Below are 13,882 nucleotides of genomic sequence, written 5' to 3' on the forward strand. Positions count from 1 at the left end.
TACTTTCTCAGGGGTTCTTGGCATCTAAAGATTTACAACATCACCGATTAAGTTATCCAAATATCAGACACCTCTAGCCATTTTACTCTTCAAGGAACTCATTTTCGTTCTCTGCCTCCTCTCTGTACTGTATAACGTTGTGCATCAAATGTCTAAGGTAAAACAGACTTCATGGATCTGATAGGGAAGGTATCATTCTTATTAGTGCAGACAATTAAAAAAGTAAACAGAAGAGATGAAGAGATATGATCTTTCCCACAATCCATAGTTCACATAATTTAAGATATGTCCTAAAAAATTACAGCTGACAGTTTCTTTTTCCAACTAATATGGCACTGCTTTGTAGCAATTGTAGTAATACAAGATGCAATTCCCACATCTCCTTGCTTGGATTTTTTTTTTTTCATTTCTTTTACAGTCATTATTTGATATTATTTCCCTAAGTACACAATTTATTGATAAAGCACTTTCTTCCCTTCAAAGTCACATACTAGAAATTTACATATAATGCTGTCATTTTCTAGCTATATTTCTTGATAGGGAATAAATGGCATGATGGATGCGACAACTACATACAGCCCTGAATTTCCCTTCCATATGTCAGTGGCATGCCCCATGCCAGTCATTGTGGCAAGTAAACCCTTCTCACGCACATTTTAAAACATTCCCTAGGTAAGAGATACTATTTCCATTTGAGAACCTCAAATTTTGAGGAAGACACCATGACATTCTTGGATACAGAAGAAAGGAATACAAAGACAGGGATTATTTTAACACAATACTGGGAAAAGCTCATATTTTTCTCCTCAGGAGGAACAAATCTCATTGTACATGTTCCTGTTTAATGAATATAGCAAAAGAGAGAAGGGAGAGATGTGAAAGTTTGTTCCCTTTCACTAATTGTTTGATTCTGTAAGCTTCCTATGTTTGATTCCAATTCTTGAAAGCATTATGAGCATAGGATTTTATGATCTGAGTTTTCTAGCAGATGAAGCAGATATATTTTAATTATTCTTAAGTGGGAGAAATTGTATACATTACACATTTTCTTTGTGAACAAGGAGAGGCAGGGGAAGTTGAAGTAAAAACCAATGCATAAAATAATGGGAAATTCTACAGAACATAGTTTATATTAGTGCAGTAATATAAAAAAAGTATGAATGCATGAAAAAATTAAGCAAAAGGCCATAAGTAGTGGCAAGTCCACCAAATTGGGAAAGGGATATAAAGCACCCAACTGTCATAAATAAAAAAGGGAGAGCAATACTTGGTGTAACTGAATCATAAGAGGTTGGTAGGGTTAGGACAAAATTACCAAATAAACGTGATTGAAATACTGGCAGCACAATTAAGAGACATGTTCTGCTAAAAGTGTGTGAGTAAAGAAGGGCTAGCAGAGGAACTGGGTGCTGTTTTATGAGAGTAAACCTGTCAGGTCATCGATGGAAGGAAACAAAATTAAAAGGCATGAAGGTTTGGGGCAAATGCTCAAGCTAGAACTGCATTGGAATCTTCCAGGCAGGGTTTTCATCTCATACCTGTTCTACCCAGTGTGCTGAGGACCTTATCTTTCAGGGTTTGTTTGAAGTGCAGGCCCTCATCCACAACTGCTGAATCAGAATCCATATTTTAATAAGGTGGTCCATATACACATTAAATTTTAAAAAACAGTGAGCTTAAATATCCCCTATAAAATTGGGCAACTGTGTATCTCCATCAAACATGTCCTTCCTCACTTATTCACAACCCAGTTATTCAGACAAAACCTAGGAATCCGTCCCAGCTCTTTCTCCTCACCTTTTACACTGTGAAGTCAATAAATTCAATATAATCTGAACTAGCTTTGTTTGACTTTTTCCTATATTCTCAGTCCTGGTTTTGCTGTCATTATTTTCATTGTCTAATTACTGAACTCTTGCAAGAGTGTCCCGACTAGTCTACCTGACTCCTATGCCTGCCTAGAGTGATTCTTGCCAAGCACAGATTACATCATGCTCCCATCTGCATAGAAATATATGATTCTTTGTTGGATGAAGAATAGATTGAAAATGTCCTAATGCAGTAGATATGTAACTTCATAATCCTGCCTCTCAATACCCTCTTTCTGTTGTCTGCTGTAGCCATATCTGACTTCTTAGGTCCCTCAACATCTTTCTCTTTCACAACGAAGGGTCTTTGCACATGCTACTCCTTTTGTCTACCTACACCTCTGTCTTTATTTGGATTGCTCTAAAGCAGACTATGAAATATGCCAATGGACCTTTGGATGCAGGTAGTTTATTTTGGAAGTAGTCCCGGTAAATGATGCAAAGGAGCTGGCAATGGGGAAGGAAGAAGAAATGAGGAAAACAGGAACAATGAATGGTGTATCTACAATATGGTTAGTTCTGCTTTTCTTATCATAAGATAGACATTCACATTTATCCATTGACTCATAGTTCCCAGTGTTGGAAAGCATTAACATCCTTACTTCTGATTCGCTCCTAGGCATGACCGAATAGCCTTGCACAATTTTATAAGAAAGCTAAGCAGAGCTGAGATCACATAACAGCTGCATTTATGTGGAGAATGGGCAACAGTGCATGGACTATACACCTCACCTGTGTTGAGACCAGATGGCCCAAAATAGTACTGTAAAGTGAATCACAATGATCTTTTGTATCCTCCCAAAACATTGAAGCATTCTGTTATCCTGTTATCTCAATAAGTATACTTGCTTAAAAATATAGTACTAAAAATCATGGTATTGCAGTATAATCACTGAATATATCCCCTTCCCCTAATACAAGGGATTAGAGACTAAGACAATACAGAAAGAATTCCACGGTTCTATTTTGCAGTTTATAATCAGATTATAACACAAAACAAAGAGACACAATGTAATTTGGGATTCACACAAGAAATTGTTCTGAGTTGGATTGTGTACTCCCCAAAATTTGTTGAAGTCTTAACTCCAGTACCTCAAAATGGCCTTATTTGGAATAGAGTCATTGTAGGTATAATTAGTTGGGATAGCGTGAGCCATTATGATTACTGTCCTTACAAGAAGAGGGGCAGATAGAGACACAAAGGAAAGATGGCTTTGTGAAGACAAAGAGAGACTGAAATTAGATTACCACAAGCCAAGGGATGTATTGCACTACCGGGAGATAGAAGAGGCAAAGATGCATCGTGTCCTAGAGGCTTCAGAAGGATCACAGCTCTGTCTGCATCTTGGTTTTGGACTTCTTATCGCCCCAACTGTGAGACGATAGATTTCCATCGTTTTAAGCTGCCCGGTCTGTAGTACTTTGTAATGTAGCCCTGGGAAACCAATGCAGAAATTATATGTTATAAAGTGTGTCAAATATATAATGCTTATTAAATCATGAAAATCCCACAGCAATGGAAAGGACTAGGTTGAATTGCAGAACATCTGGTTCCATGTTCAACCTTCTCATTTTACACCTGAGGAGCTTGTAGCTCAAAGCCATTTACCAAGGAACATAGTCAGCAGCAGAGCCTGGACTAGAACTAAGACTAGATTCTCAGGCCATTACACCTTCTTCTTGACTGTACGATGTCTTTATACCTGAGCAGGGCCCACCAGCCCTGATCGAACTTTAGTCAGACATGCCCACTGTCTTTTGGAAGGCTGTTGGAGATTGACCTAAACACCCATAGTTTGTAATTGTCACAGAATGAGAATACCTTTTTCCCTACCAAAATGCTAGAGCACAGTGTCTAAGCATATTTAATGCAGTGGTTACCATGGCACCCATGTAATTTAATTACCACTCTTTTGTGAATATTTTAAAATGAAATTGTTAAAAGATCAAACAGCACATTCAACATTGTATGGCTATAGAAATGATAAGTAGCTTTTTAACTGAAAATGCTCTGTTCCTGTAGGGAGTTGATTATTTTTATGAGTTAAAATTTAATTATAGCATTGGATATATAAGTGTATTTCTTTACTATATTACTGTGCTTCAAAAGTTAAATATGTCAAAAACATTTTACCTTTTACTTTATAACACTGACCAGTCACCTTACAAAGCTGAGACACAATTTCACCACTGTATTTTATATATTTCTAATTATAGAAAACCCCATGTATATACAGTATTTAAGGAAGTCTTACAGAGAAAATAAAGACACCAGGGAGTTTTGCAGTTTGGTATTGGAGTTACATAAAAGAATAACAACCTGTGGATCTAACCATTTATACATAAGCACTGATGTACCTGTAAAGTGCCAAATTCCATATCCGGCAGGTACAGTCCAGATAGGAGCAAGTAACATTTAAAGCCTCCCCATTCAAGGTGTGGTGCAGGGACTAGTAGTATCAGACATTACATCACCTGGGAGCTTGTTAGAAATTTAGGATCACAGACCCCCTTAGACCCATTGAGGTAGAATCCATATTGTATAAAATTTCCTTTGTAATTCCAAATGCACAATTAAGTTTGAGAATTCCTGGTCTAAAGAATTCCAAGTCCAATGATGAACAAAAACTGACACATAATTGCACATGAGTGCTGCATATGCTGTGCTCAGATATGCCCTGAGTAGTGTGATCAGAACTAAGGAAAGTGCTCAGAGCGGGGACAGAAGGGAATTGCCCAGAATTGTCTGGGCAATAATTGATACATAATTGACTAATGTTTGTTTGGGGTCTTAAAGGGTGAATAGTAGTTTTCCAAGAAAACAATAGTTGAAGGAAAATCATTGAATTTAAACAGAAGGAATAGGAATTGCAAGGTAGAGAGGCATGAAAGAGAAATTGTTCTAGGAACTGGAACTGGTTCATACTAGCTGAAGTATAGAGCTTAAGGGGATCATGTTTTCTGACAGGAGCTAAGTCATGTATGCCTATCTATTGAGGCATTTGTTACTTAGTTAATCTTCAAATTATATTAATTTTCACCAAATAATTTATATGCACATTATTTATAGAAAAGATTGAAAACAATAAGACCAAAGGGCATTTTCTGTTTTGAATACTGGTCATTTCATTTTTTTTTTTTCTAAACTAGCTTTACTAATAAGTATTTGGTAAGTTTATACCATTAGAATGTAAGCTCTATAAACTGAGGGGCCTTATCCACTTTCATTGCTGTTCCTTTCAAGCATAAATCAGTGACGAGAGCCAGATCATGTCTCATGTACATACCAAGAAATGCCCAGGTCGTCTCATTAGAGTAACAGTGTTTTAAAAGTTTGAGTTCCAGTTCATAGCAGTGAGTTGAGCCTCCTGCTCTGGGCTATGTGTATATATATATATATATATATACACACACACACACACGTATACATGTATATATATGTATATATATACATGGTCATCATTAATAACCAGTTACTACATTATCAGGATATAATACAGAGCTGTTTCTGAGGGTACATTTTGTACCCACTTAACAAGGGCTTCTCCTTCAAACATCCTAAAATTAACAGTGTCCCCCATTTTTCCCTGTTGATTAAGAACTGACAAGCTTTAAAAAATAATTATGAAGCATTTTAACCTCTGTTTTCATTTAGATTGCCCCAGAAAGAAACCCTACAAAAAAGGACCTGTATGTTATCAGCATATTCATATATGACTCCAAGAAAGAGTCATAGGTGTCTAGGAAAATGAGGGAGAAAATAGAGGAAACTAAAACCTGACAGGTTATCAAGCAAGTTACCACTCTAAATAACTAAAGTTTGGTTCTATTACAGAACTCCGGCAAGGAGTACAGTTTCCTCTCCTCAGAGTTTTTGAATTTAAAAAGCAAAAGAAGTATGCGTGTAAGAGCTCTGGTCAGACATCGGTCAAGGCTGTTCCTGGGCAATGATTCATTCTGCCATGCATATACTAGAGCAGGTTCCCACAGCCACTCAGGAAAGAAATTGCAGGTACTGGTAGTTATAAGTTAGTAGCATGACATGAAATGAGAGTGTGACTGTGGGTGTTTGGACACACAAGCTGCCTGCTAAAACTATCAACTCTATCCTGACTCCTGGGTTTGTTTTCTCTTTTTGACATAAAAGAAGCTAATATTCAATTTATTCTTTGCAGAAAGAGAGGTGTTTTCTTCAACCAACTTTACATTTATTCTGAGACTATTAAGCCTACTAACTTAATAAAAGATACACAACTACCATAAAAGACCATTTACCTAGTTCTTCAAAGAACAAAAGTATCTTTTTTAAAGGTCTTATTCTAGCCCTGCCTTTGGCTTGATACTGATGGTGACCTCTGTTGCTAAAAACAGTAATCAAAAATGCAAATTAATTCCTTGAAGAATACTCGTATGGTAGGATAATTCTGCACGTATTTCAATAATTGTTCGATTTTATTTGTGAAGGCATCTTAGGGATGATAGGAACGTCAGTTGAATCAGTTGATCAGTCAGTCAGTTGAATAGGAACATCAATTATTTACTCTCATTCAAAGTCTAACCCATGGAGGACAGGCAGCAGATGCCATGTGGAGATTTATAAATAACAAAATCTTTAAGTATCAATGTATAGGTATCAGTTATTAGTGGAAAAAATTAGTGGAAAATGAAGGATATTAATTGTGTATGAAGCAAAAATGGTACTTTTTATTCTGCCTTTTTACTCTTCACCCACTCAATCCTCTCTCCAACTGAAGAAAACTAGCTTTCCCTGATCAGTCAATCTTACTTTATAGTTTATCATAGGTAGAAAAATTATTCAAGAGAGAGAACAGAAAATACAGGACCTCATTTGCCTGCATGCAGTATGGAAACTAACTGGAAGCCTAAGAAGTCATGACATCAGTGTGCAAATGGCCCCAAAGAATCAGTTAGGGGAGCTTCATCTGAGTAGAAATTTTTTTTTAATTAAATTAAATTTAATTTAATTTAATTTTCAGTGTTCCAAAATTCATTTTTTATGCACCACAACTAGTGCTCCATGCAATACGTGCCCTCCATAATACCCACCACCAGCCTCAAACAACCCGTACCCTTCTCTCCCTCCCCTCTAAAACCCTCAGTTCGTTTCTCAGAGTCCACAGTCTATCATGGTTTGTCTTCCCCTCCAATTTTCCTCCAACTCACTTCTCCGCTCCATCTCCCAGTGTCCTCCGTGTTATTCCTTATGCTCCACAAGTAAGTGAAACCGTGTGATAATTGACTCTCTCTGCTTGACTTATTTTACTCAGCATGATCTCTTCCAGTCTCATCCAACTTGATACAAAAGTAAGGTATTCATCCTTTCTGATGGAGGCATAATACTCCATTGTATATATGGACAATGTCTTCTTTATCCATTTGTCCAATGAAGGGCACCTTGGTTCTTTCCACAGTTTGGTGACTGTGACCATTGCTGCTATGAACATTGGGGAACAGATGGCCCTTATTTTCACTCCATCTGTATCTTTAGAGTAAATACCCAGTAGTGCAATTGCAGGGTCATAGGGAAGCTCTATTTTTAATTTCCTAAGGAATTACCACACTGTTTTCCAAAGTGGTTACAACAGCTTGCATTCCCACCAACTGAGTAAGAGAGGGTTCCCCTTTCTCCACATCCTCTCCAACCCTTGTTGTTTACTGTCTTGTTGATTTTGGCCATTCTAACTGGTGTAAGGTGACATCTCAATGTGGTTTTGATTTAAATCTCCCTTGTGGCTAATGATGGTGAACATTTTTTCATGTGTCTGTTAGCCATTTGTATGTCTTCTTTGGAGAAGTGTCTGTTTATGTCTTCTGCCCATTTTTTGACATGATTATCTGTTCTGTGTGTGTTGAGTTTGAGGAGTTCTTTATAGATCTTGGATATCAGCCATTGTCTGTAGTGTCATTTGCAAATATCTTTTCCCATTCTGTGGGTTGCCTCTTTGTTTTGTTGACTGTTTCCTTTGCTATGCAGAAGCTTTTGATCTTGCTGAAGTCCCAAAAGTTCATTTTCACTTTTGTTTCCCTTGCTTTTGGAGACATGTTTTGAAAGAAGTTGCTGTGGCTGATGTCGAAGAGGTTACTGCCTATGTTCTCCTCTAGGATTTTGATAGATTCCTGCTTCATTTTGGGGTCTTTTATCCATTTTGAGTTTATCTTTTTGTATGATGTAAGAGAATGGTCATGTTTCATTCTTCCAATTTTTCCAGCACCATTTATTGAAGAGACTGTCTTTTTTCCACTGTATATTTTTTCCTGCTTTGTTGAAGATTAGTTGACCATAGAGTTGAGGGTCCATATCTGGGCTGTCTGCTCTGTTCCACTGGTCTATGTGTCTGTTTTTGTGCCAGTACCATGCTGTATTGGTGATTACAGCTTTTTAGTAAAGCTTGAAATCAGGCAATGTGATGCCCCAGTTTTGTTTTTCTTTTTCAACATTTCCTTAGCAATTCGGGGTATCTTCTGGTTCCATACAAATTTTAGGATTGTTTGTTCCAGCTCTTTGAAAAATGCCAGTGGAATTTTGATTGGGATGGCATTGAAAGTATAGATGGTTCTAGGCAGTATAGACATTTTAACAATGTTTATTCTTCTGATCCATGAGTGTGGAATGCTTTTCCATCTTTTTGTGTCTTCTTCAATTTCTTTCATGAGTGTTCTGTAGTTCTTCAGGTACAGATACTTTACCTCTTTGTTTAGGTCTGTTCCCAGGTATCTTACGGTTCTTGGTGCTTCAGTAAATGGAATCGATTCTCTAATTTCCCTTTCTATATTTTCATTGTGTTGTATAAGAAGCAACTGATTTCTGTACATTGATTTTATATCCTGCCACATTACTGAATTGCTGTATGAGTTCTAGTAGTTTGGAGGTGGAGTCTTTTGGGTTTTCCATATAAAGTATCTTGTCATCTGTGAAGAGAGAGAGTTTGACTTCTGCTTTGCCAATTTGAATATGTTTTATTTCTTTATGTTGTCTAATTGCTGTTGCTAGGACTTCTAATACTACGTTGAATAACAGTGTTGAGAGTGGACATTCTTGTCGTGTTTCTGATCTCAAAGGGAAGACTGTCAGCTTTTCCCCATTTAGGATGATTTTTGCTGTGGGTTTTTCATAGATAGATTTTATGAAGTTGAGGAATGTTCCCCCATCCCTATACTTTGAAGCATTTTAATCAGGAACGGGTGCTGTATCTTGTCAGATGCTTTCTCTGCATCTCTTGAGAGGACCATGTGGTTCTTCTCTCTTCTCTTATTGATTTGTTTTATCACATTGATTGATTTGTGAATGTTGAACCACACTTGCATCCCATGGATAAATCCCACCTGCTCTTTGTTGATAATCTTTAAATGTATTGTTGGATCTTGTTAACTAGGACCTTGTTGAGAATCTTGGCATCTATATTCATCAGGGATATTGATCTGAAGTCCTCCTTTTTGGTGGGGTCTTTGCCTGGTTTGGGGATCAGGGTAATGGTGGATTCGTAAAAAGAGTCTGGAAGTTTTCCTTCTGTTTCTATTTTTTGAAATAGCTTCAGGAGAATAGGTATTATTTCTTCTTTGAATGTTTGGTAGCATTCTCCCAGGATTCCATCCGGTTCTGGGCTCTTGTTTTTTTGGGGAGGTTTTTGATCACTGCTTCAATCTCATTGCTAGATATTGGTCTATTCAGGTTGTCAATTTCTTCCTGATTCAGTTTTGGAAGTTTATAGGTTTCCAGAAATGCATCCATTTCTTCTAGGTTGCTTAACTTATTGGCATATAACTGTTGATAATAATTTTTGGTGATTGTTTCTATTTCCTTGGTGTTAATCATGCTCTCTCCCTTTTCATTCATAATTTTATTAATTTGGGTCCTCTCTCTTTTCTTTTGGATTAGTTTGGCCAGTGGTTTATCAATCTTACTGATTCTTTAAAAAAAAAAAAAAAAAACCAGCTTCTAGTTTCATTGATGTGTTCTGCTGTATCTCTAGTTTCTATCTCATTGATTTCTGCTCTAATCTTGATTATTTCCTTTTTTGTTTGGGGGGTTGGCTTAATTTATTGTTGATTTTCCAGTTCTTTAAGGTGTGAAGAGAGTTGATGTATTCTGGATTTTTCAAATTTTTTGAGGGAGGCTTGGTTGGCTGTATATTTCCCCCTTAGGACCGTCTTTGGTGTATCCCATTGGTTTTGGACTAATGTGTCTTCATTCTCATTGGTCCCATGAATTGTTTAAGTTCTGCTTTGATTTCCTGGTTGATCCATACATTCTTAAGCAGGGTTGTCTTTAGCTTACAGGTGTTTGAATTCCTTCCAAACTTTGTCTTGTGGTTGAGTTCCAGTCTCAAAGCATTGTGGTCTGGGAATATGCAGGCAATAATCTCAGTCTTCTGGTATTGGTTGAGCCCTGATTTGTGACCCAGTATATGGTCTATTCTGGAGAAAGTTTCATGTGTGCTTGAGAAGAATGAGTATTCTGTTGTTTTAGGGTGGAATGCTGTTTTAGGGTGGAATGTTCTATATATGTCTATGAGATCCATCTGGTCCAATGTGTCATCAACGCTTTTGTTTCTTTATTGATTTCCTGCTTGAATTATGTGTCTGTTACTGAGAGTAACAGACACATAATTAATGTATTAACATATTTGTATTAATATTACTATCTTGATTAACAGTTGTCTTATGTAGTCAGCTACTCCCATATTGGGGGCAAAAATATTTACAATTTTTAGATCTTCTTGGTGGATAGACTTTTTAAGAATGATGTAGTGTCCTTCTTTATCTCTGACTACAGTATTTTGTTTAAAATATAATTTATCTGATTTGAGAACCACTACCCCAGCTTTCTTTTGAGGCCCATTACCAGTTCCTAAACTGGCACAGAAAATATGACTGATGAATGTTTTGTTGTCACCTTCTATCATGTCTTTTGCCTTAAAAGAGATGTGATAGAAAGGAGAAATAGGCAAATGCTTCTTTGCCAAAATAACTTCTATAGAATAGAAATGAAGGAGGAAAAGACATGCTCAATGAAAGTGTGCAGCTCCCTGGAGTAGTAAATATGGGAAGAGGAGGAAAAAGTGATATTACAGATTTACTGTAGAGATGACTGACTCTCTAGTGGATGGTTGCATAGATTTTCTTTAAAGATCTCCTCCATATCCAATTTTGGTGAACTAGGAATGATATAAGTGTTAGTGTCTGGATATGTGGATTTATCCTATGTTCACTATATATAGGTCATATGACCTTGAGCAGTTTATTTAATCTCTCAGTGTGATATTCAATACAGCAGATCTTTAAAGCCTCGTTACATAGTTAATATCACTCAAATTGGGTTCCACAGAGCCCTAAGGTTTACTGGAAGCATCTTAGAATTCATTGAAGGGGGATAGGAACAAAAGCCAAGTGACTGGGACTTGAGGATCCCCAGTAATTTCTATCCATAGTAACACCATTTTGACTCTATTTTATTGTTGGAATCACAGAATAGACTCAAGAACAACAGCACAATTTTATGAGGGAGCATTTCTTTCTCCTAAAAATTATTTGAAAATCAATGAAATAGTGCATAAGAAAACTGCTCTATAATCTCTGTATTATAGAAGTGCTATTTATAATTCTTAACATTTGAGAATATGGTGTTATGCATGTAAAGTAACCTATTGTTCAAAATTAATGGCAGTTTTTTTAAGCGTAGTAACACCATAGAGTTATTTGGAATTTCTGCCTCTTCCTAGCGCTTCCCATTCACTCATAAATACTTTTCTTAAAAACAGGTTCTCTAATGCTCATGTATAACTATCAGGGTTTCAAATGTTAATACAGTAAATGTAAAATGGAAAGAGAGGGTTTTCAATGTCATTTTTTATCAAAGCAAATGATTCTATCCTTTGAAAGTGTATTTTAAAAATTACTTAGAGAATGTTGGCACACCAAATGTTAAAGTTGGTGGTATATTTATCAATTATCTGGTCTTTTTAAAAATTTTTTTATGATAAACAGAAACAAATATTCAGAGTGAGAAAATTCATTCATTTATTTTTCCACTTATTCAGCAAAGATTTATTCATTCCCTATAATGTTTTACACACAATGTTATGTGCAGAGAAAGAAGATGATTACCAAACAGTTCCACTTTGAGAGTTCAGTCTAGAGAGGAAACACACACAGCAAACTAATGTATTATAAGGCTTTTGAAGAGTTACAGAACAGATATGGGTGTCTGAGCGGTCATAAGGAAGGAACTACAAATGTGGAGGACTCCTGGATGAAACTGTAAATTGTCTGAGTACCTAGGGATCTCATGATAACAATGAGGTTCCTAATATTCACTGTGGGACATGACAGCTGGGGAAACATAAAGGCTCTAATGTTTAGTTTCAAGGATTTTTCTTTCCTAGTCCAGATTGTTTGAACTTTTTCCCACACTAAAGTATTCCAAGATCATGTTTCTTTGCTCAAGCTCTTACTTGTCCTCTCTAGAGCTGCCCTCCACAACTGCTAAGAATATGATTTGCATAAGTTTATTAACTTCTTCTTCAAAGAAAGGCCTCACACCTCTGTGTAAACGCTATTGGGGGGGTGTTTTTTGTTTTGTTTGGTATTGTGTTTTTTTGTTTTTTTTTTAGAAAAAACAGACTATGTTAACCTAGGCTTTATATAAACATTCACTTTCATAGATTGTTTTCCCTTTGGAGCCTGACATAGTCCTTCTTTTCATTTATTAGCTCTAAAAGAAAGCTCATAAAATCCATTTATTTTCAATATTTTCTAGGTCTTCTAAGATTATTCCACTGTATGTTCTTAGCAGACATCTTCAGGTAGGAACACCTGTGCATTTGAATGTGACAGTTGGATCTAGTGAGACCACCAGATTGGGGATATTCATCTAATCCTTAGTAATTTATATTTGATAGGATCTAGAATTATTTTATTTTCATCCCAGTGTCCTCTTGTGAATCACACAACAAAACTGCTTTTAAAAGTCTTTCTAGTTCTGAGATATTATGGTTCTAAGAATCTAGAGTATCATATGTTATCACATATTATAGCTTATCAAAGTTTTTCAGATACAAGAAATAGATACCCACTCAGATTAGCTTAAACACAAACAAGGTTTGTACCCTTTATTTTATGAACTACATTATAACTCTTGTTCCAACATCCCATTTTAAATGCCCTTTTCACTCTCAATAGTATGCTGATTTGAATAATACATTATAGGTCATCCATCAATCACAGTGTGTTGGAAGATTTAGTATAGTAATATGGGGGTAATCTAATAAGACTATGACATAGACATTAAGGTTGCAGTCTCTCTTTTATTATCTGTCTATCTGACTATCCCCCAATCACCTATACCCTTTCATTTTCTTTAGATATAGGTAGAGAGCTTTTCAAGGTGCAAAGTTATGGACATGATAGTAAGTCATTGCACAGAAACTTTTGAGGTCTTTATCATGCCAAATATGTTGTAAGACACAGAATATGCAACATAGAATAATGGATGGTCTTTACCTGTGTGATACAATTTAGTGGAGCAGCCAGATAAATAGAGAATTAACTCTACTACAGAATGTTATAGAAGGAAAAAAGAAAGGACAGAAGGGGATATGAAATTTTATTTGAGAAACTATTAGGCATAGTTTCAATTTGGAGCAATCTAGTAACACTCCAAAAAGAAATATACTGGTGGTATTGGGTGAGGCATATTTTGAAGACTTTATTACAATGTGAAGTAGTTTTTGGTTTTGGGGTTTTTTTTAGTGTTAATTGGGTTTCTGATCATTGGGAGTGTTTAAAAGTAGTCAAGACCCCCACTTCTTTGGAAGTTATATTTGGCTGATGCATGCACGCATGCAAATATAATCTACAGGGACATGTCACTCATCCTCTATACAATGGATAAAATTGAAAAGACAATCCCTATCAAGTGTTAAGGAGTATGTGGAAAACCTAGCACTCTCAAGCATTAGTTTTAGAAGTAGAAATTGGTAAGTAATCATACATAT

Source organism: Lontra canadensis, unplaced genomic scaffold, assembly GCF_010015895.1.
Source record: "Lontra canadensis isolate GAN:19392208 unplaced genomic scaffold, GSC_riverotter_1.0 scaffold8, whole genome shotgun sequence".
Classification (NCBI taxonomy): domain Eukaryota; kingdom Metazoa; phylum Chordata; class Mammalia; order Carnivora; family Mustelidae; genus Lontra; species Lontra canadensis.